The sequence below is a fragment of the Bos indicus genome, chromosome 5 (assembly GCF_029378745.1).
Source record: "Bos indicus isolate NIAB-ARS_2022 breed Sahiwal x Tharparkar chromosome 5, NIAB-ARS_B.indTharparkar_mat_pri_1.0, whole genome shotgun sequence".
Lineage (NCBI taxonomy): Eukaryota > Metazoa > Chordata > Mammalia > Artiodactyla > Bovidae > Bos > Bos indicus.
Window position 1 is genome coordinate 9074363 of NC_091764.1, and position 24923 is coordinate 9099285.

A 24923-nucleotide genomic window follows, 5' to 3' on the forward strand; every position below is an offset into this window, starting at 1 on the left:
TAGCTTTTAATAATACTATTCTATTAACCATTCAGTATTTCAAATATATGTGAACAGTAAAATCTGAGGGTAAACTCTCATGGTAATATATTTATTCTCTACAGCTTATGTTGGTAATGGAGAGACTTTGAGATTTAAAATACTGTACAACCCAATTTTAGTTTTCAAAGAAGTAAACTCTTGCTCAAAAGAAAAGTAGACTCAAGGATTTATCATTTCCATAGCTGAACACCATTGATTTTATTTTCTTCTCTGTAATTAAATCAATTATATATTTTCTAATAACTTAAAATGTGGAGGAATTTTCTTGATATGGCACAGGGTCATCGTAGACGAACTATGGTTGTCACTGTTTGTGGCTATGGAATTAGAACCAACATTACTCGTTATCCAGTGCTTTCTCTAATAAAACTATCGCAAACTTCAAAAGGTCACTCTCATGGAGCATGGTGATTTTATATTCTAAAGCATAACAGCTAAAATATGCTAAAGTGAAGGTTCCGTGTACTGAACCACTAATTTGTCAGCCAAATACTCCTGGTGCCTAAATTTACTTCTCTTTATAAATAAGTCACCCAGGAAATCTGCACTACTTCTTTCAGGTCACTGGGACCCCATTTAAAAACTTACTACTTTAAATTTTCTTTGTTCACACCATTAGGCAATGAGCAGTTTCTTTTAAAAATGTAGAGTATTTATTGTGCCAAAGGTGCAAAATATATGCAGACACATATGTGTGTGTCTATACACATCCACCTTGTCCTGGTTATGTCCAGTAAAAAGGCCTATAAACAGTAGCCATAGGCATCCCTAGAACCAGAGATGGTTTGAAATGCAATTTCTCACTAGAAGAACATGGAGTTTATTTGCTCTGTGGTAGATCCTAGGTGTGGCACAGAAGGCATTCAAGACAAGCCTAGAACATCTCATCATACAGAAAGCAAGGAAGCCTCATGTCAATAGGCTTAGGAGTCACCTTGCAGTGACTTCCACTGGCCAAAGATGTGATCATTTGAGCATCAGTAACGGAATAAATACAGTATATCTGAACCTGAAAACAGAAGAGGATACTCTTGTTTTGAATTTATGTGCAAACTTTGAGGCACAAGAATATTTCACTCCCAGAGTTCTACTTAGTATCCTAACATCTGACTTCAGACACCTCTGACCTCTCCACTTCCTTTGGTTCAATAGCCAAGTATCATTGTGTAGTTTGTCTGTATCTACTCTCACACGTTTCTGTTCAGACTCCTGTGCCAACCGCCTCCTCACTCACCTGCATCTCATGCTCCCCTGAACTTCCTCCCAATTCACCTTTCACCCTTCAGAGTTCCAGAAGCAGCTCTACCATGAAGCCAAGAAAACTTCAGGGTCCCTTATTTGTTGTCTCCTTCCAAGGTCCTAGAAATGAGTTTGCATGGCCATAGATAGATACTGATGTAGGTAGATGTTACATATTTGTTAATCACAGCTCGTGCCTCTTGACACTCTGACTTCTATCTTCCATCTCGCTTGTTATCTAGCAGCATCAGAGATGCTACAGGCACTTTCGAGGTTTAGCTAAGGAAAGTTGAGTCTAGCCGGACATATCTGTGTGGCTTGCAGTCATACCCACGCGTAGCTGGGTTATTGCCGGGTGTCAAGTGAAGGAAGGGACCCTGGCGTGACTCGTACCACCCACAGTACTAATTCAACATTGTGACATGAAAAGGGCAAGGCCAGAGGTCATATCTGATTCAGTCTTCCTAACTTGATAAAAAAGAAGAAATATATTCTTCTTTCAAATGTTGAACTACACTTTGCCGAAAACAGTTAACTGAAACCAAAGTGGGCTTTTTGGCCAGGGTTTACAATTATATTAGCTTCACCACCCACTCATCCCAGTTCTATCCCTAAATTTGAATTACCTGAAATGATTTTGTTGAACTGTTAAATATTAAATTAAGGGTATTTAAAGTCTAAATACCCTTCAAGAGTCCTAATCATATGGGCTTTCTGCTGTCTGTAAAATTATCACAGGCACATAGGTCTGCGTAATAGATACTTCCAGCCTATGCCCCGCCATATTTTTGTATTTTAACCAAGTTGACCAGCACACTGAACAGGCTATGTGATTTGCTGCCTCCACTCTTTGCTTAAGTCATGCCCTTCACCTGGAATTCTCTTCCATCCACCAGGGTCTAGCTAAATCCTAACCATTCTTCAGGCCCAGCTTAAGTCTTATTTCCTCCATCCATTGAACAGTTGCTTCCCTACTTTATATTATGCATTGTTCTGAAACTGGGTTTACATCAGTGGCCAAAATAACCCAAGGGCCCTGCCCTTAGGCACCTTATGTTGTAATGTGGGGAAACAAACAGGAAGCCAATAAATACGAAAGGCACGTGGTACGCCAAGAGATGATAAGTGCTATGAAGAAAGCAAAGCAGAGGTGTAGGATGCCAGATGCTGGGGAGGGTTTTACAGGGGGTGGTCAGAGAAAGTCCCCTGAGTAGCTGACCTTTTGGCAATGACCTGGGAGAGGTGAGGAAGTGAGCCCGAGGGGTGCCTGGGAGAAAGAGCAATTTAGCTGGATGGATTCCAAGGATCTAAGGAATAAATCTTTCTCTTTCTTAAATGCCAGTACTTTGTTTACTTCCTTCAAACTTCACACTTCTCTCACTAGACTGTGATCTGTATTTATATATCCCACCATGCCTGCACTGACGGTAGCACCAAGCTGAGCTGCTAGATGAATAATGAATTATTTAGAAAGGAGTTATGGCCTGAAAAAACAAGTCCTGCATTTCAAATTTGTTTAACCTACTTACCATTAAAATAACTTTAAGTACTTGGATGGTCTGTCTCAAAGTTAGTTGACCTACCGAGGAGACCAAAATTACATAATGAGGTCATTTCAGGTAATGTGAATGCCAAAACACATTTGTTGGAAATGGCTAGTAAATTGGGACCAAAATGGGGTTATTGCCAGTGTTTAAATCCCAGTCTCCCACTGTTAGCAATTTGACATTGGACAAGTTCTTTAGCTTCCGCCTCAGTTGCATTATCTGTAAAGTTGGAATACTAAGAGAATCTTGTTTATCAGGTTATTGTGAGAAATAAATGAAAGCACAATAAAGTGCTCACTAAATATTACTGTAATTGTTTCTATTAAGAATGTTATAAAATCTTGGGCTAAATATGCAAAATGTGAAAGCAACCAGTGGACAGTTAGATCAATGGCTTGATTCATAGGGGAAAAAATGTTTGATGGGATAATTACATTTTATGAATACATCAACAGAAAATTGGATTATATATTTACTGAGCATGGCCCCACCCATCAGAAAAAGACCTATTTTCCCCCTCATTCAGTCTCTCCCATCAGGAAGCTTCCTTAATCCTCTTATCCTTCTCCATCAGAGGGCAGACAGACTGAAAACCACAGTCACAGAAAACTAACCAATTGGATCACATGGACCACAGCTTTGTCTAACTCAGTGAAACTATGGGCATTGCCATGTAGGGCCACCCAAGACAGACGGGTCATGGTGGAGAATTATGAAAAAACCTGGTCCACTGAAGAAGGGAATGGCAAATCACTTTAGTATTCTTGCCTTGAGAACCCCATGAACAGTATGAAAATACAAAAAGATAGGACACTGAAAGATGAATGCCCCAGGTCGGCAGATGCCCAATATGCTACTATGGAGAACAGTGGAGAAATAACTCCAGAAAGAGTGAAGAGACAAAGACAAAGCAAAAACAACACTGAGTTGTGGATGTGACTAGTAATGGTAGTAAAGTCCAATGCTGTAAACATTGCATAGCAACATGAAATGTTAGGTCCATGAATCAAGGCAAATTGGAAGTGGTCAAACAGGAGATGGCAAGAGTAAGCGTCGACATTTTAGGAATCAGTGAACTAAAATGGAATGGAATGGGTGAATTTAACTCAGATGACCATTATATCTACTTCTGTGGGCAAGAATCCCTTAGAAGAAATGGAGTAGCCATTATAGTCAACAGAAGAGTCCGAAATGCAGTACTTGGATGCAATCTCAAAAACAACAGAATGATCTCTGTTCATTTCCAAGGCAAACCATTCATAGCATAGTAATCCAAGTCTATGCCCCGAACAGTAATGCTGAAGAAGCTGAAGTTGAAGGGTTCTATGAAGACCTACAAGATCTTCTAGAACTAACACCCAAAGAAGATGTCCTTTTCATTATAGGGGACTGGAATGCAAAAGTAGGAAGTCAAGAGATACCTAGAGTAACAGGCATATTTGGCCTTGGGGTACAGAATGAAGCAGGGCAAAGGCTAATAGAGTTTTGCCAAGAGAACACACTGATTATAGCAAACAACCTCTTCCAACAACACAAGACAAGACTCTATACATGGACATCACATGGTCAATACTGAAATCAGACTGATTATATTCTTTGCAGCCAAAGATGGAAAAACTCTGTACAGTCAGCCAAAACAAGACTCAGCGCTGACTGTGGCTCAGATCATGAACTCTTTATTGCCAAATTCAGACTGAAATTGAAGAAAGTAGGGGAAACAACCAGACCATTCAGGCATGACCTAAATCAAATCCTGTACAATTAAACAGTGTAAGTGACAAATAGATTCAAGGGATTAGATGATAGACAGAGTTCCTGATGAACTATGGACAGAGGTTCATGACATAGTACAGGAGACAGGGATCAAGACCATCCCCAAGGAAAAGAAATGCAAAAAAGCAAAATGGCTGTCTGAGGAGGCCTTACAGATAGCTGTGAAAAGAAGGGAAGTGAAGGCAAAGGAGAAAATGAAAGATACACCCATTTGAATGCAGAGTTCCAAAGAATAGCAAGGAGAGATAAGAAAGCCTTCCTCAGAAATCAGTGCAAAGAAATACAGGAAAATAATAGAATGGGAAAGACTAGAGATCTCTTCAAGGAAATGAGAGCTAGCAAAGGAACATTTCATACAAAGATGGGCTCAATAAAGGACAGAAATGGTATGAACCTAACAGAAGCAGAAGATATTAAGAAGAGGTGGCAAGAATACACAAAAGAACTACCAAAAAATCTTCACAACCCAGATAATCACGATAGTGTGATCACTCACCTAGAGCCAGACATCCTGGAATGTGAAGTCAAGTGGGCCTTAGGAAGCATCACTACAAACAAAGCTTGTGGAGGTGATAGAATTCCAGTTGGCCTACTTCAAATCCTAAAAGATGATGCTGTGAAAGTGCTGCACTCAATATGCCAGCAAATTAGGAAATCTCAGCAGTGGCCACAGGACTGGAAAAGGTCAGTTTTCATTCCAATCCCAAAGAAAGGCAATACCAAAGAATGCTCAAACTACCACACAATTGCACTCATCTCACACACTAGCAAAGTAATGCTCAAAATTCTGCAAGCCAGGCTTCAATAGTACATGAACCATGAATTTCCAGATGTCCAAGCTGGTTTTAGAAAAGGCAGAGGAATCAGAGATCAAATTGCCAACATCTGTTGGATCATCAAAAAAGCAAGAGAGTTTCAGAAAAATATCTACTTCTGCTTTATTAACAATGCCAAAGCCTTTGTCTGTGTGGATCACCACAAACTCGGAAAATTCTTCCAAAGATGGGGATATCAGACCACCTGATCTGCCTCTTGAGAAATCTGTATGCAGGTCAGGAAGCAACAGTTAGAACTGGATATGGAACAGACTGGTTCCAAATCAGGAAAGGAGTACGTCAAGGCTGTATACTGTCACCCTGCTTATTTAACTTATATGCAGAGTACATCATGAGAAATGCTGGACTGGATGAAGCACAAGCTGGAATCAAGATTGCTGGGAGAAAAACAATGAATTTCACATTTTTCTCAAGTGCACACGGAACCTTCTCCAGAATAGACCACATCCTAGGCCATAAATCTAGCCTTGATAAATTCAAAAACACTGCAATCATTCCAAGCTGATCATTCCAATTCATTCCTTTCTGATCACAATGCAGTAAGATTAGATGTCAACTACAGGAAAAAAACTATTAAAAATTCCAACATATGGAGGCTAAACAACACGCTTCTGAATAACCAACAAATCACAGAAGAATTCAAAAAAGAAATAAAAATCTTCATAGAAACAAATGCAAATGAAAACACAACAACCCAACACCTTTGGGACTCAGTAAAAGCAGTGCTAAGGAGAAGGTTCATAGCAATACAAGATTACCTCAAAAAACAAGAAAAAAGTCAAGTAAATAACCTAATTCTACACCTAAAGCATCTAGAAAAGGAAGAAATAAAGAACCCCAAGGTTAGTAGAAGGAAAGAAATCAAAAAATTGGGGCAGAAATAAATGCAAAAGAAACAAAAAAGACCATAGAAAAAATCAACAAAGCTAAAAGCTGGTTCTTTGAGAAGGTAAATAAAATAGAAAAACCATTAGTCAGACTCATCAGGAAACAAGGGAGAAGAATCAACAAAATTAGTAATGAAAATGGAGAAATCACAACAGACAACAAGAAATACAAAGGATCATAAGAGAATACTATCAACAACTATATGCCAATAAAATGGACAACTTGGAAGAAATGGATGAATTCTTAGAAAAGTATAACCTTCCAAAACTGAACCAGGAAGGAATGGAAAATCTTAACAAACCAATCACAAGCACAGAAATCGAAACTGTAATCAGAAATCTTCCAACAAATAAAAGCCCAGGACCAGATGGTTTCACAGCTGAATTCTACCAAAAATTTAGAGAAGAGCTAACATCTATCCTACTCAAATCTTCCAGAACATTGCAGAGGAAGGTAAACTTCCAAACTCATTCTATGAGGCCACCATCACCCTAATACCAAAACCTGACAAAGATGCCACAAAAAAAGAAAACTACAGGCCAATATCACTGATGAATATAGATGTAAAAATCCTTAACAAAATTCTAGCAAACAGAATCCAACAACATATTAAAAAGATCATACATCATGACCAAGTGGGCTTTAGCCCAGTGATTCAAGGATTCTTCAATATTTGCAAATCAATTAATGTGATACACCACATTACAAATTGAAAGATAAAAACCATATGATTATCTCAATAGATGCAGAGAAAGCCTTTGACAAAATTCAACATCCATTTATGATAAAAAAAAAAAAAACCCTCCAGAAAGCAGGCATAGAAGGAACATACCTCAACATAATAAAAGCCATATATGATAAACTCACAGCAAACATCCTCAATGGTGAAAAACTGAAAACATTTCCCTGAAAGTCAGGAACAAGACAAGGATGCCCACTCTCACCACTACTGTTCAACATAGTTTTGGAAGTTTTAGCCACAGCAATCAGAGCAGAAAAAGAAATAAAAGGAATCCAGATTGGAAAAGAAGAAGTAAAACTCTCACTGCAGATGACATGATCCTCTATATAGAAAACCCTAAAGACTCCACCAGAAAATTACTAGGGCTAATCAATGAATACAGTAAAGTTGCAGGACATAAAATTAACACACAGAAATCCCTTGCATTCCTATATACTAACATTGAGAAAAGAGAAAGAGAAATTAAGGAAACAATTCCATTCACCATTGTGACGAAAAGAATAAAATACTTAAGAATAAATCTACCTACAGAAACAAAAGACCTATATATAGAAAACTATAAAACACTGATGAAAGAAATCAAAGACGACACAAATAGATGGAGAAATATACCATGTTCATGGATCAGAAGAATCAATATAGTGAAAATGAGTATACTATCCAAAGCAATCTATAGATTCAATGCAATTCCTATCAAGCTACCAACAGTATTTTTCACAGAACTAGAACAAATAATTTCACAATTTGTATGAAATTACAAAAAACCTCAAATAGCCAAAGCAATCTTGAGAAATAAGAATGGAACTGGAGGAATCAACCTGCCTGACTTCAAGCTATACTACAAAGCAACAGTCATCGAGACAGTATGGTGCTGGCACAAAGACAGAAATATTGATCAATGGAACAAAATAGAAAGCCCAGAGATAAATCCACACACCTATGGACACCTTATCTTTGACAAAGGAGGCAAGAATATACAATGGAGAAAAGACAATCTCTTTAACAAGTGGTGCTGGGAAAACTGGTCAATCATGTGTAAAAGAATAAAACTAGAACACTTTCTAACACCATACATAAAATAAACTCAAAATGGATTAAAGATCTAAATGTAAGACCAGAAACTACAAAAATCCTAGAGGAAAACATAGGCAAAACACTCTCTGACATAAATCATAACAGGATTCTCGATGACCCATCTCCCAGAGCAATGGAAATAAAAGCAAAAATAATCAAATGGGACCTAATTAAACTTAAAAGCTTTTGCACAATGAAGGAACTATAAGCAAGGTGAAAAGACAGCCTTCCAAATGGGAGAAAATAATAGCAAATGAAGCAACTGACAAAGAATTAATCTCAAAAATATACAAGCAACTCCTGCAGCTCAATTCCAGAAAAATAAATGACCCAATCAAAAAATGGGCCAAAGAACTAAATAGACATTTCTCCAAAGAAGACATACAAATGGCTACCAAACACATGAAAAGATGCTCAGCATAATTCATTATCACAGAAATGCTAATCAAAACCACAATGAGGTACCATCTCACACAGTCAGAATGGATGCTATCAAAAAGTCTACAAACAATAAATGCTGGAGAGGGTGTGGAGAAAAAGGAACCCTCTTACACTGTTGGTGGGAATGCAAACTAGTACAGCCACTATGGAGAACAGTGTGGAGAGTCCTTAAAAAAACTGGAAATAGAACTGCCTTATGACCCAGCAATCCCACTGCTGGGCATACACACCGAGGAAACCAGATTTGAAAGAGACATGTGTACCCCAATGTTCACCGCAGCACTGTTTATAATAGCCAGGACATGGAAGCAACCTAGATGTCCATCGGCAGATGAACAGATAAGAAAGCTGTGGTACATATACACAGTGCAATATTACTCAGCCATTAAAAAGAATGCATTTGAATCAGTTCTAATGAGGTAGATGAAACTGGAGCCTAGTATACAGAGTGAAGTCAGTCAGAAAGAAAAACACCAATACAGTATATTAACACATATATATAGAATTTAGAAAGATTACCAGTAACAATGACCCTATATGCGAGACAGCAAAAGAGACACAGATGTAAACAACAGATTGTTGGACTCTGTGGGAGAAGATGAGGGTGGGACAATTGGAGAGAATAGCATTGAAACATGTATATTATCATATGTGAAATAGATCACCAGTCCAGGTTTGATGCATGAGACAGGGTGCTCAGGGCTGGTACACTAGGATGACCCAGAGGGATGGGATGGAGAGGGAGGTGGGAGGGAGGGTCAGGATGGGGAACACATGTACACCCATGGCTGATTCACGTGAATGTATGGGAAAAACCACCACAATATTGTAAAGTAATTAGCCTCCAAATAAAGGGGAAAAAAAAGAAATAAGAAAAAAAAAGATTGCTGGGAGAAATATCAATAACCTCAGATATGCAGATGACACCACCCTTATGGCAGAAAGGGAAGAGGAACTGAAGAGCCTCCTATTGAAAGTGAAAGAGGAGAGTGAAAAATTTGGCTTAAAACTCAGCATTCAGAAAACTAAGATCATGGTATCTGGTCCCATCACCAGATGGGGAAACAATGGAAACAGTGACAGACTTTATTTTGGGGGGGCTCCAAAATCACTGCAGATGGTGACTGAAGCCATGAAATTAAAAGATGCTTGCTCCTTGGAAGAAAAGTTATGACCAACCTAGGCAGTTTATTAAAAACCAGAGACATTACTTTGCCAACAAAGGTCTGTCTAGTGAAAGCTATGGTTTTTCCAGTAGTCATGTATGGATGTGAGAGTTGGACTCTACAGAAAGCTGAGTGCCAAAGAACTGATGCTTTTGAACTGTGGTGTTGGGGAAGACTTTTGACAGTCCCTTGGACTGCAAGGAGATCCAACCAGTCCATCCTAAAGGAGATCAGTCCTGGGTGTTCATTGGAAGGACTAATGCTGAAGCTGAAACTCCATACTTTGACCACCTGATGTGAAGAACTGACTCATTGGAAAAGACTCTGATGCTGGGAAAGATTGAAGGCGGGAGGAGAAGGGGACAACAGAGGATTAGATGGTTGGATGGCATCACCGACTCGATAGACATGCGTTTGAGTAAACTCTGGGCGTTAGTGATGGACAGGGAGGCCTGGTGTGCTGTAGCCGATGAAGTTGCAAAGAGTAGGATATGACTGAGCAACTGAACTTAACTGAACAGAAATGGATACATTATTATTTAATTATCCGTACCCTTACTGTTTGTTGTTTCTGTTTGGGGCTTCATAAATAAGAATGCAATTACCATCTTTATACTTAAAGTTACTGATGTATAATTGGCATATGATGATAAATGACATACAGTATATTTTTTAACAGTGATGGGATTGGCTGGTCAGTTCAAACAAAAAGATATCAGTAGACCCATGTTTACCAAGACCCAATATCAGATTAAGACTAGGTATGGAATTAAATATTGAAAAAATAAGAAATAGAAACAGTTTAAAAATAATTTCATACTTTCTTCAACATAGTCAGTGTTTGTCTCTTTTACTGTGTTAATTCAAAATGTATGGCTCAAAGATTCTGCTTCCATCATATGCCCAATATAGCTAGCAATGCAAATCCCAACTCCTACTTTACAGTCACAAATTTGATTGGCCCATTCACTTACTTACAGTAGAGGCTTGAACCTGGATGCTTCCTATTCCAACTCTCAAGTATTTGTAAGCAACAGCAAGAGTTTCTGAATCTAACTATTTGTATTGAAATATTAAGTCTTTCAGGCTGCAAGGCTGTTCTTCAGGAGCAACTAGTACAGTAGGAAATGAGTAGCTTTTGTGCCCTGTACTTGGGAGGGGGGAATAAATCAAGCCTTCTGTAGTAACCATATCTTAATATGCCTCTGCAGCCTTCACACATTTTCTTTTCATGAAAATTGAGGTAGGAATATGAAGAGTGCCTTAGCCCGTTCAGGCTGCTCTAACAGAATACTGTAACATGAGTATCTCTTAAACAGGTATTTCTCACAGTTCTGGAGGCTGAGGCTTCTAGGATTAAGGTGTCCACAGGTTCTGTCTGATGAGAACCTCCTTCATGGTTCATACACAGATGTTTTCTCTGTCCTCACAGGTAGAAGGAGTGCATCTCTTTGGGGTCTCTTTTATAAGGCCACTAATCTCATCCATGAGGGCTTGACCCTCAAGACCTAATCAATTCACAAAGGTCCTGCCTCCAAATACCATCACAATGGGGATTCTGTTCCAATGTATGATTTTTAGGGGGATATTAATAGTCTATAGCAAAGAGGTCTAAGAAATTGAAAGCATCAGAAGAGTTGAGAATTCCTAAAGGTGTCAGGTCCTATTTCTGCATTTTTTTCCTGTCTAATTTTTATATTCAAATTTCTACCTGTGTAGATTCACAAGTCAGAAATAACTAGATACGTTGCTCCTAATCTTGGCCCTGGTTGTTATTATACAATTACTCTTCCCAGGTTTGCTTGTTTTGATTGTGTGTGTGTGTGTGTGTGTGTGTGTGTTTTCTAGCCATCCCCAAAAGAGAATTCCAAGTACAGCTCTAATGAGGAATATCAAAACTCTTAAATTCAGTTTGAGCTTTATATCACAAGATAAACAAAATTTTGAAAGTTTTCCAATGAGTACCTGTTTCAAGAAGGAAAGACAAAGCTTCTGAATCAGCAAGATGGAAGTGATAAGTTTTTAAGTCTACTATTTTAGAGAGAAGTTCTACTTTTTAACTTGAATCTGAAAATTGTTTTTGAGTATTAGGAACTCATTATCACATAGTTATAGAACACTTTTCTAATTTTGAAAACCTTTTCTTACCTGGGCTTCCCTGATAGTTCAGTTGGTAAAGAATCTGCCTGAAATGCAGAAGACCCCAGTTTGATCCCTGGGTTGGGAAGATCTGCTGGAGAAGGGATCACTACCCACTCCAGTATTCTTGGGCTTCCCTTGGGCTCAGCTGGTGAAGAATCTGCCTGCAATGCGGGAGACCTAGGTTCGTTCCCTGGGTTGGGAAGATCCCCTAGAGAAGGGAAAGGCTGCCCACTCCAGTATTCTGGTCTGGAGAATTCCATGGACTGTATAGTCCATGGGGTTGCAAAGAATTGGACACGACTGAGCAACTTTCACTTCACTTTTCTTACTTGTTTTTCTCATGTGGTCCTCAAGATAGGCCTGCAAGGTTGTTATAAAGGTAATATTCTCAGAAAATTGAAGCTTAGAGACCCTAGATAATGTACATACATCATCTTGCTCCACATCTAGCACATAGGTGGCATTCAATACTGGCCATTGCTTTTGTCAGTATTGACCTTCAAAGTCACCCAATTTGTAATGGTAGAGCTAGGACTGAAGTCTAGGTCATACAATTCCAACACAGAACATCTCAAAGACTGTTCCATTTTCCTCTTGCCCTTAAAGTAGGACAGAATTATTCTGAAATTTTTCAGTTTTTGTACCGCTAGGAACCATGGCAAGCAGACCAAGGTAAAAATTTGCAGCCCAGCCTGTTCATATGGTTTGTGTTCACATAAATTGTGAAGATAACATCAGAAATATGCCAACCATTGGCAGCAAGAGGATGCGGGGAAAACATATGAAGGACTAAAATGATATGCACCTATTGCAGCAGTCTGCTGATGTCAGGATGCTGAAGAGGGGGTTACAAGGTACAGTCAGTTCAGAGATCACTTGAGGACTGGTTGGAAAGTGCGGTAGAAACTTGTTCTCTTTTTAAAACTTTTTAATTGAAGTGCAGTTTATTTACAATGTTGTTAACTGCAAATGTTGTTAATTTCTGCTATATAGCAAAATGATTCAGTTGTATCTATGTGTGCATACACACACACACATTCTTTTTTGTATTCCTTTCCATTATGGTTTATCTGTGGATATTGAACATATTATAGTTCCCTGTGCTACACAATAGGACCTCATTGTTTATCCATCCTATATATAATAGCTTATATCTGCTCACCTCAACCTCCCACTCCATCCTTACCCACCCCTCTCCCCTTTGGCAAACACAAATCTGTTCTCTATGTCTATGAGTCTATTTCTGTTTTGTAGATAAGTTCATTTGTGCTATATTTTAGATTCCACATATGTGATATCATATGGTATTTGTCTTTCTCTTTCTGACTTACGTCATTCAGTATGAAAATCTCTAGTTGCATCCACGTTGCCGCAAATGGCATTGTTTCCTTCTTTTTTATGGCTGAGTAGTATCCCATTATAGATGTGTACCACACCTTCATTATCCATTCATCTGTCAGTGGACATTGAGATTGTTTCCATGTCTTGGCGATTGTGAACAGTTTTTTCTAGCACATTTTTTTCTCTCTTTCACTTTTCACCACAAGTTCTACCTCCAGTCTTCTTCCTACCAGTCCCCAGAACTGTCTTATCACTAGGGAATGTATATTGTGAAAAGCAAAGAGTAGGATTATACGAGAGGTCCCCAAAGCATCTTAAGTCCCAAAAGAAGGGGTGATGGATTTAACAAATGGCACCAACTATTTGAGGGAGATGATGGGAGAGGAAGAAAAGGAGGGGCCTGGTAGTAGAGGAGTCACCATCACTTTATGGCAGACTGATGCCTAAACCAGTATGATTTGTTCTGCTTCCCCAGCCCTGCCACACACACACACACACACACACACACACACTCCTTTCCTTCCTTCAAAATGTAATGTTTTTTTCATTGTCATGGGTTTGTCTTCTCGTTTCTACTGTCCTAGAAATATAATAGGGAGAAGGCAATGGCACCCCACTCCAGTACTCTTGCCTGGAAAATCCCATGGACGGAGGAGTCTGGTAGGCTGCAGTCCATGGGGTCGCTAAGAGTCGGACACAACTGAGAGACTTCACTTTCACTTTTCACTCTCATGCATTGGAGAAGGAAATGGCAACCCACTCCAGTGTTCTTGCCTGAAGAATCCCAGGGATGGGGGAGCCTGGTGGGCTGCCGTCTATGGGGTCGCACAGAGTCGGACGTGACTGAAGCGACTTAGCAGCAGCAGCAGAAATATAATAATTTATATTCTTAAAGTTATCTAGGAAAGAGCAATTTACCCACCCTTGGGGAACCACTAGACTCCACGTAGAAACCATGAATGAGCACAGGTCTGTTATTCTTTCAAGTACTATTCATCAAGATGTGACATTCTACCTACATGAGAATCACCCAAGGCACATGTTAAATTTTAAGATTTCCCAGACGACGTCAGACCACACTATAATTGAATATCAATGAGTGGGAATCTGAAAATGTCATTTTAAAATTCCTCTATGTTATTCTTATGCATCTTAATAGAAAATATACTTTATATGTATGTATACTTTATATGAATGTATAGAGTTAGCTGAAGCTAGGTGGAAATCATATTGCAATATATATAAATATTTGAAATCAACACACTGTACACTTTAAACTTACAATGTTTGTCAATTATATCACAAGTCTTTTGTTTAAAAAAGTAGAAAGAGAAAAATATGTTATAGAGGCTTAGATTCTACATCATAATTTCAGCTGAGGTCCAGGTCAGCCAAATTCCAAGTTAGAATTTTCATCAGTGATACAGAATACACCCCTTGCCCAATCCACTGCAGTTTCAAAAAAACAAAAAACAAAAACTCCCTATTTCTTCTTAACTAGCTCAGTATCCTCTTTCCTAAAAAGTACCTTGACCACATACCTAAGTTATTGTCTTTTCTTCAATTTTTTTCCAACCAGAAACAAATGCAGTAGGTTGTTCTTTATACATTCATGACCACCACTCTTATCTGTCTTTCCATTGGTGTTGAAAGCATGACAAAGAAAACCACTTCAAATTCAACTGATTTGGACTAAAAGGCACTAGTCTGGGAGCTGAGCCAACAAATAAAGTGGCAAAAACTTATTTGAGCCAATTAGATAGGGATATGCAAATTAATTGGCCATGATATCAGGGTCAAGCCACAATATGCATAAACTGGCATCTTATTGAGCTAACGAGATAGGAATGTGCATATTAAGTTGGTCATGATGTCAGAAGGCTTCATCCTAATTTTAGGCTTGAATGTTGCAATATAAAATTCTGTGACACTTTGAAAGGCTTAATTACAACATGGATAAAATAGTATGAATCCCTAAGATGTGAACAAACTGACCTGTGAAAGAAATGACAAATCTTTAAACTGGATCATCCAAAAATGTGAGACCCAGCCACATTTACCACCAAACACAGAGAGATGCTATGCCTGAAGGGCTAACTGGTTTGGATGAAGTGAGAAGAGCAGACATGAGACATGGGCTAGATCAGACATCAGAAAATATGAACAACAGGCTGAAAGCATTCATTCAGAACAGCACCAAAACTCTGAAATAAGTCCCTTAGCCAGCAGATACATATCCAATCTTACGACAAACATCATTTGAACACACACTCAGTGCCAGGCACAATGCCAGTCCTCGGCTGTACACATGAAAACAGCAGACACTCACACCACACAATGTGAGCCAGATACCCTTCTAAACGCTTTACCTGTGTGAGCTGACTTAATTCCCACTTACAACCCTATGATGTAGATAAATATTTTTAATGCTATTTTATTGGTAGAAGTAAAGCACAGAGAGGAAACTTTCCCAAGGTCACAGAATCAGTATTTGGCAGATTTAGGGTCTCAACCCAAGAAGTCTTCAGACTCTATGAATAAAACATGACTTCTCAGGCATTATTCTTTCTCACCATGTTCAACCTGGATGACAGATGGTTAACTACCTGTTATAGTTTGAGAGATGGCCAAAAATTCTACCTGATTCCAACACTGCTTTATGCTGAAACTAAAACTAGATCATGGAAGCCATTGCTGCTGCTGTTGCTGCTAAGTCGCTTCAGTTGTGTCCGACTCTGTGCAACCCCATAGACAGCAGCCCACCAGGCTCCCCCGCCCCTGGGATTCTCCAGGCAAGAACACTGGAGTGGGTTGCCAAAGTGAAAGTGAAGTCACTTCAGTCGTGTCCGACTCTGTGCGACCTCATAGACAGCAGCCCACCAGGCTCCCCTGCCTTTGGGATTATCCAGGCAAGAACACTGGAGTGGGTTGCCATTTCCTTCTCCAATGCATGAAAGTGAAAAGTGAAAGTGAAGTCACTTCAGTCGAGTCCGATCTGTTCGACCCCATAGACGGCAGCCTATTAGACTCCTCCATCCATGGGATTTTCCAGGCAAGAGTACTGGAGTGGGGTGCCATTGCCTTCTCCGTGGAAGCCATTAATATGTAATAAATTTGATTGATTGTTCAACTGGATTTTGGTGACTTAAATAGCAAAGACAGGATCAGTGAGTTCATAAGATCAGACATAAATTATTAGTGGATTTCCAGGCTGATTGTGTCAGTTTCTCAGTGTACAGATTGGTAGGTTATTTTTAATGATTGATTCATTATGCACCAAAGAGGATGAGATATAAAACGGTGAAATTTCAAATGTATCAGAAGAGTAGGGATGTTGCTGGAACCTTAAGAAAGAAAGTTCAGGTCAAAGGGACCCAAGTGACTGTTAGGTGCTCATGCTCAGCCATGTCCGAACCCCAAGGACCATAGCCTGCCAGGCTCCTCTGTCCATGGAATTTTGCAGGCCAAAATCCTGGAGTGGGTTGCCATTTCCCTCTCCAATTAGGTGCTAGAGGAAGACTAAAGAAAAGTTTTACCAGCTACTCAGTATCAATGGCTGATTGAAATCTTGCTCTCCCTATAAAAGGCTATGGGACTCTGTGAGCCAATCTTATGTATTTAAATAAGAAAATCAAAGAAATTAGAATTGCAACATACCAAGAAAAGAGAGCGCCGCTGAACAATGTTAAAAAGATCTGCAGATGGAAAAGTAGAAATAGTTCCAAAGAACGCTGTGAATTTTTACTAAGTCATCTTGAAACTTCCATTTTGAAGGTAACATACATGTTTCCAGCCACTGAAATTCCAAGCTCAGTGAATAAAAAAAATCTTTGTTGAGTAGGTTGAGTAATCCAGAGTGTGGTAGATGAGCTTCAGTGTGGGTAAGCTTAGAATATATTGAAAGGAAAAAGTGTTAGAGTATAAAAATAATAGGGTCAATTATAAGCCAAGAACAGTCATCTAGAGTCATCCTTTGAAGACATTTATCAAGTGTGCCACTACAAAAAAGAGGCTTGGTGTTGTCATGGAAGATTTTACAAATACAAGAGGGGGAAAATGCCCTACCTTGCCCCAGACTAAAGCCCATCCATGTGTGGTGTGCCTGTGGTTACGGTCCGAAAGAGCGTAGGGTTAAAGGACCAGCTGCCAGAGAGGCCGCTGAAACAGGGATGAAGGAGCTGTGTGTGAGGACAGGCTTAGAAGACTGGGACTTTGTAGTACGGAAAAGGAAAGCTGAGCAGAGAGATGATTAAAGTCTGAATCATGAAAGGCTGAGCTACAGTGAGACCTACCTGTTTGTCACATCCCACAATGCTAGAATTAGGGAGGGACTCTGATGCTTGAAAGAAAGTAGATAAAAGGGAGGGCCACTGAGAATCATCTCAAAGGCACCTTTCTACTCAAGTTCTTTGCCAAAATTTCTCTGCTGCTTTATAGTTGAGTAGTAAAACTTGTCGGAGAAGGCAATGGCACCCCACTCCAGTGCTCTTGCCTGGAAAATTCCATGGACGGAGGAGCCTGGTAGGCTGCAGTCCATGGGGTCTCTAGAGTTGGACACGACTGAGCCACTTCACTTTCCCTTTTCACTTTCATGCACTGGAGAAGGAAATGGCAACCCACTTCAGTGTTCTTGTCTGAAGAATCCCAGGGATGGGGGAGCCTGGTGGGCTGCCATCTATGGGGTCGCAGAGTTGGACACAACTGAAGCAACTTAGCAGCAGCAGCAGTAAAACTTGTTGCTGTAGGAGACGGAATGGGTTAAGATCAATGTATGGATCTGTTTTCAGTTATAGGCTTGAAAGGGGAATCTCTAAAGCTTTACTGTGTGTTGTCTTGTAGGACCCTGTGCTTTTCCATGAGTAACCATCAGAAACAGACCCCACAGCTGCACAACTCACTGATTCAACCTAGAATGGCTCTATTTGCTTCCCTGAGTTTCCATTCATTCCCACTATCCTCTGTTTTCCATTCAGGATACAGAATGAATAGGGAAAGTCAGATTTAATCGATGACTGCACTGGCAGGATTGAAGTCCCAAATAATTGTTTTTAAACTGTGTTTAGTGGGCTTTAAGAGATTTTATTATCTATACTATATGTATTTGATAAAACTATTTATTTAAAAAAAACTATTTTAGTTTTTAAATAAAACTATTAAAAATATATTGCATTTGTGTCAATGTTATAAATTAACTATGTGTACTCACTCCTGGCCTACTCTCTGTGGCACCATGGACTGTAGCCCACCAGACTCCTCTGTCCAGGGAATTTTCCAGGCGAGAACACTGGAGTGGGTTGCCACTTCCTACTTCAGGGAATCCGACCCAGGGACTGAACCTGCATCTCTTGCAACTCCTGCAAGATTCTGTACCATTGAGCCACCTAAATTAACTATATTTAAAATGTTAAAAATATATTACAAATGGCTTTGCTATTTTTCACTTCCTTTCATGAAACTGCCTGTTTCCCATTAGGCCTGGAACAGTTAGGTAACAAAAATGGAAAATACTATCAAGTCCAAAATACCATAACGATGCTCGGAGACATAGAAACATCAAAAACAATCTTTTTTTTAAAAAAAATGCACTTTATTATAGTCATTTCCACTTTCAAAAGGATATATTGTTTGTGTTTGGTCCCTTCATCCTTTATTCCTGATTTGTTATAAATTTATCTCTTTTTCCTTCCTTTTTATGGCCTTGCCACTTGCTTGTCCCATGAGCTACCTTGAGAACAGGGATTGTATGCTTGTCTTCTCAGAGGGCTTGGCACCAATATTAGGGAGAAATACTTCAACCCTCCCTACCTAAACAATCAGTTATGGATTTTAAGATTCTGCCAATCTAACTGCTTACTTTGCCTTTATCTTCCAACTAATCTGACTTTAATTTTTTTCCATTTAATGAAATTATTTTGGCATCAGAGTAATAATACTATAATAGAAATACCAACTAAGAAATAAGATCAGAAACAAAACCGTTTTCTTGAAATTAAATTTAGCTGTCATTTTCAGATTTTAATTTTTTCCTTTATTCCCCCACTTCCTTAGTACTTAAAAAGAAAAAGTGGAACAGACATTCTCCAGGAGGTAAAGGAAAAGAGTAACCCAGAAATGCACACATTTCCATATTTATTCCTCAATGAGGGTCATAAAGACATTTTCCTGTGAAGAAGTAAAGACAAAAAATGGTCCCCTAGTCACATCTCTAGCCCAGCGTGAACAGATAAAGCAGTGGCTCATCACCTTACTTTTTCACTCCTTTATAGACTAACTCCTTATAAAAGTCAAGAGACCATAGCAGCTGGTTGCCTTCAAAAATTCCTAATAGACTAATTTTTGCTATCATTCTTAGTGTTCCCAGGAAAACTAGGAGGTTTTCTATTATTTTTTTCTTCTACAAAAAAAAAGACTTTGTTTCCTTGCAAAATTAACTTTTTACCTTTGAGATGAGCACATGATTTGATCTCCTTGGGAAATCTCAAAATGCTTTTACTCAAAACTAAAGCAATGTTATTGAGACTGACTTAAAACATTCTAGACTTCAAACTACTGATGTCAGCCAACGATATGACAGTGTGATTAATTGTTCCATGTGAACCAAAAAGAGTTAAATGCGTATTTTGTGATGGCACACTTGCAGAGCTAATACATGTACATATGGAACTGTAGAAGTCAGTTATCTACGGATGTTATAGCTGCCATTTGTTAGCATTATGGACTTGCACAGCCTAATTAATTAAACAAATGCGTTCACACATAGCACTGTTACACTATTGTCCTTGATCTTTAGTTTTCAAATTATGGAGACGCTTCATAAAACTAAGATAACTTACAAGTCCACCACTAATTTTCAATGGAAGGTAAAAAATTAAGTCCCCAAACTAGTCCTTCTAATCCCTTTCCATTCACAAAGAGTTCAAAGAAACAATTTGAAACTCATTAAAGTTTTTTATTTACATATTTTATACATGTACATATAACATATGCATTGTCTAAGAATGAGATCATAAAAATCAGAATTACTCTAATATTTTTTCACCTAGCAGTAGATAATAGAGACTCCTCCAGGCCAGTATGTATAAATGTGCCATTACTTCTTCTAGTTGTATGACATCCTCTTGTTTGGATATACCATAGTATATTCAGTAATTCCCTTATAAATATAACTGTAAAGAAAACTAACTTCACCAAAGGACTTAAAGCAAGACCGAAATAGAATAATGTGTTCCTGGATAGGAATATAATCAAGATATCAGTTCCTCCCAAACCAAGTCCCATCAACAGATTGAAAGAGAGCAAAGGCATCAATATCCCTGCAATACAAAGTGTTCCTGCATATCAATAAGAGAAAGAAACAAACGGGAAAGTTCCAATTTTTTAATGTTTCTAAAATTTTCTTGCTGCTGCTTCTACTACTGGCTCCTGTTGTTGAAAGGTTAAAATATTACATTTACACAGTTTCATCATGCCTCTAAATAAGAAACAATTTTAAAGTAAGATGCAATTACCCTAAGTTCAAAACCTAAAAATGCGTTGCTTAAAAAGACGACCTGGATTGATTGCAAAGAATATACATACTTACACACAAAATCAGGACATTAGCTTGTAAATTTTCAAATTTTCATCAGGTATATTTGCAGGTTTCTGAATCCATTAACACACTCAATCCAGCAGCATTGCTTTGATAGAAGTTGAATTTATCTGTGACAATCACTAAAAATTAAAAGCATGCTGCATACCTTTACCAAAGTCAAAACCAACATGTTTCAAAGGATTTCTTGATTTCTAGTTTCTACAAGACTACTTAAACATTTGAAAGCAGCTTATACTAAAGTTGCCAATTCCAAGTGTATAGTATCTAGAAAATACTCTTGAATTTTCTAGTACCTTTTTACATGCAGTGAGAACATTATAAAGGAAACCAGCCCTGAAAAGCTGTATTACAGGGAAACTTCAGTTTACTATAATTAGAAATCTATTTTAACCTTAACTGGAAGGTATGCACTTGTTTTATATAAGAATTTCACTGAAAAATTTCTAAGAAGAGTTTCGTGGCAGAGATTTTAAAAGAGGCAGTGAACACTTATGAATTATGCAAGTCTGAACTTTCATTTTAATAACTTCATTAAAATATAAAAACCTTAAAAGCCTCCCAACAGGAATTTAGCTTTACAGAAAGGCTTTATAGTGCCCTGACCTTGCCAAAAGGCATGCCTTAGGCATAATTTAACAGTTATTACAGGGCAGAGCCTAATAATAAAGACCCATCTGAAAATACCAGTATTTGTCCCTGTCTCCTCGGCCTCCACTGGAGCTGCAACTCAGCCATAAACAGACCCGCTCCTGAGAGACCGCAGGATGCAGCAGAAAGGAACAGCAACTGACATTGGAAAACCTGGATCTGAAGCCTTTAACCTTTCTGATTCTGATCATTTATACCGCTGCAGTATTAATAGCACGGCTGTGGTATTAGCAAATGAAGGAACGCCAGGTGGAAACCAGTTTGACAGCACTATGCAAGTGTTGGTTATTCTAAAGCCAAAGACAGTTCTAGGTTAACTGTTTTTCTCACCATATCCTGGTTCCTAGAAAATATAGTCTTCTGTGGCTAATGCACATATTTAAAGAATGTGCTTCCATTATTTGGATGGCAATCACATTCTTGGGCTCACCTACTCTAGGAGACCTATGCCAAGGCCAGCAGAGCCTGCTCCCCTCTTCTGTTAGTACTTGACCACAAAACCTAGCACATCGGATAAGCAGTTAGACCAGCAGTGTATTTCTCAAGTATGTATTTCTACCATTTTCAACTCAGTTATTTGAATTTTCTAAGAGTTCTCCTCCAAGCGGTTCTTTATGATCACCGACCCAAGATAAACACAGTTCACTTGCTAACAAATAGGAATAAAAATATAGACTGTCATCTTAATTATCTAGTTGAGGCCTGGTAGCTGCATAAACTCTCTGTAAAATGAAAACACCGCAAGATGGAACCTGGTGTTGCTTTGTTCACTTGACTAGAAGGAGCAAGGCCTTGTCCCAGGGCAACTCCCCCTTGTCTTTCCAAATAATGAATACCTTTATTTCCAAGTACATACAATGAGTCAGCATTTGTTGCCCTTTGTTTCTGCATAACTGAGTGGTCAAGATTCCAACATTCAACTTAGCTCTGCTGCTGCTGCTGCTAAGTCCCTTCAGTCGCGTCCGACTCTGTGCAACCCCATAGACGCCAGCCCACCAGGCTCCGCCGTCCCTGGGATTCTCCAGGCAGGAATACTGGAGTGGGTTGCCATTTCCTTCTCCATTAACTTAGCTCTACAAATTCTCAAATGTCCACAACACCAAAAGAGAAGTACCCATGTAAACTCCCACATCCTTATAGCCCTTGACTCTCTTTAGCTTGTTCTCCTCTAGCTAAAATTCTCCTTTTCTGTATCAAACATATCCCCAAGGTTGGGGCCATCCTGGCATTTTAAAAAATGGGGAACACTCTGGTTGGATTATGCTTCTACTCTGCAGCCTTCACCTTACATCAAATGAATGGTTCTACCTACCAACAGGAAAAGCAGCTCAGATAAAATACTAAGAAAGTAGTGAAGAAATGTGAAGAATTGTGCTATAGTAGAGATGATCCCTCTATGTCACTTTGATTTGTTATTTAATCGCTAAATTTGCCTACATCAGTAACTTTGAACTGTGCCTCTCTCAAGCTAGCTAGCCTGACCCAAGGTTAAACCCATTGCTTAGGAAGCATTTTCTGTAAAGCTAAAAACCTGAAGACTATCTATATTCCAGGGATAAAAAGTGTCAGAGCTTCACAGAATGCCAAGACAGATATAAACACAAGATTAGGAGGTACATTCCAGCTTGATTCTCACGTTTAAAAACTTACCACAAACCTATTTCGATCAGGGCTGCTTTTATTTTTTTTTAAATCAAGATATATTTAGTATTCCTGGAATAATATTCAACACAATAGAATTAAAGTATTACGTAAGTTCAGTCCAAAACTGAAGATGCTATCCTTAAACCAAATTAAATTTACAGATTTTTATATATAAATAGATACAGCTTTCAAATTACCTTCCCACATAATTACAGCATATAGATTTTCATTCTTAAAATCACCACTTGAAAAATTTTTTAATCAAAACTAGGTTAGCCATCTTTAATGCTATAAGAGAAACCAGTTTTAAAAGCTACTAGAACTTAACATTTGCTTGCAAACAAGATATAGGAATGGGATGTTTTTTTTTTTTTTCATCTTGAGTGGGTCCATGTGCACAAAGATTTTTATGTTTGACCTCTGTTGGTATGGATGGGTCCTGTCATTACCTCCCTAACCATTTAAATTTCCATTTAATTTGAAATGTAAAAACAGCTGTATAATTTTCTTACCAACTGAGATTATACATTTCAAAGATGAGACTCTGGCAACACAGCTTATGTACTCTACACTGAGAAATCTGGAATACCGCATTAGTTTCTGGAAGCACAGTTAAGAGGACAGATATTAACTTTCTGAAGCAAATTTGGAGGGAAATCAGTCATGTAGAAGGCAGATCCAGTCTCAGTTAAGGAACCATTCAAGGAATTGGAGATGCTAAAGCTACGAAAGAACAGACTTAGAGAGGACAGTATGTTACCTACCTGCAAATACATGGGGAAATAATTGAACTTACTCTTGTTAACTCTGAAGATCTGAACAGGAATCATGGGTATATGCAGTGGAGATTCATAGTCAGTTCCATTTCAGCACCTAATCAAAGGCTTAAAGGCAAGCTTAGCAGAACATTGGGTCAGAAATGGTGCCTGACTCACTGCCAAAGGTTTGGAGGGATTTAACAGGTTGACGCCCCATCTCCTAAGACTGTCTCATTCTAGGTGATAACTGAAGCTCTAATGATCATGCTCAGCCTAAAGCTCTATTAGCACATGGAAGAGTGTATCTATTAAAAACACATTTATCCCCACCAACCACCAGTATTTTTTTTTCCATAAAAAAATGAGAATGGAGGACTACCACTGATGATGAGGAGGATCCTATAATCTAGCCAATGCTACTTTTGGTCTTGTTTCATCCTAATCCCATGAGGTCAAGATTCTCCCCATATGCAAATGAGGAAACAAAAGCTTGTAAAATTAATAGACTTGCTGTAGGTCACAGAGGGAATGAAGTCAGGTTCCAGCTCCTCACCCAGCTGCGTCTGTTACCTAAGCTTGTCTGCTTACCAACTACATTCCACTGTCTAGACGATGCACACTAATTTCAATTGGCCATAATCCCCAAACCTAGAAACCTCAACCGCAGAAGATAATAAATGCTTTTGAGCTGCAAAATGATCAGTTGACTCACAATTAATACCCTCTATAGATTATTTTGACAAAGTAATGATGTCCAACTGTGCCTGCAAATGCCAACACATGCAAATGCCTGAGACTTCACAGATAAACAGTGAACGTCCTCATGAACAACAAAAGAGAAGCTGCTCTTTATTCTTGTGTGTGTGTGTGTGTGTGTGTGTGTGTGTGTGTGTCTTATTTCTGCTGGAAAATAATGTCCTGAAGGAATTTATGGTCTTTCCAACTAAAAAAGAAAAAGAAAGATCCAGGGAAGAGGGAAAAGGCTAGTGTTCACAAGTTTACATAATACAGAAGAGAGCAGGCATGAAACAGAGCTGCGGCTTCCCAG

General features: G+C 38.7%; 1 protein-coding gene across 3 annotated transcripts in view; it reads left to right on the forward strand.

The window, feature by feature from the left end:
• Positions 1–24923, forward strand: part of SYT1 (synaptotagmin 1) — a 611214-nt gene that overhangs the window by 503137 nt on the left and 83154 nt on the right. The gene's annotated exons all lie outside the window — the stretch shown is intronic.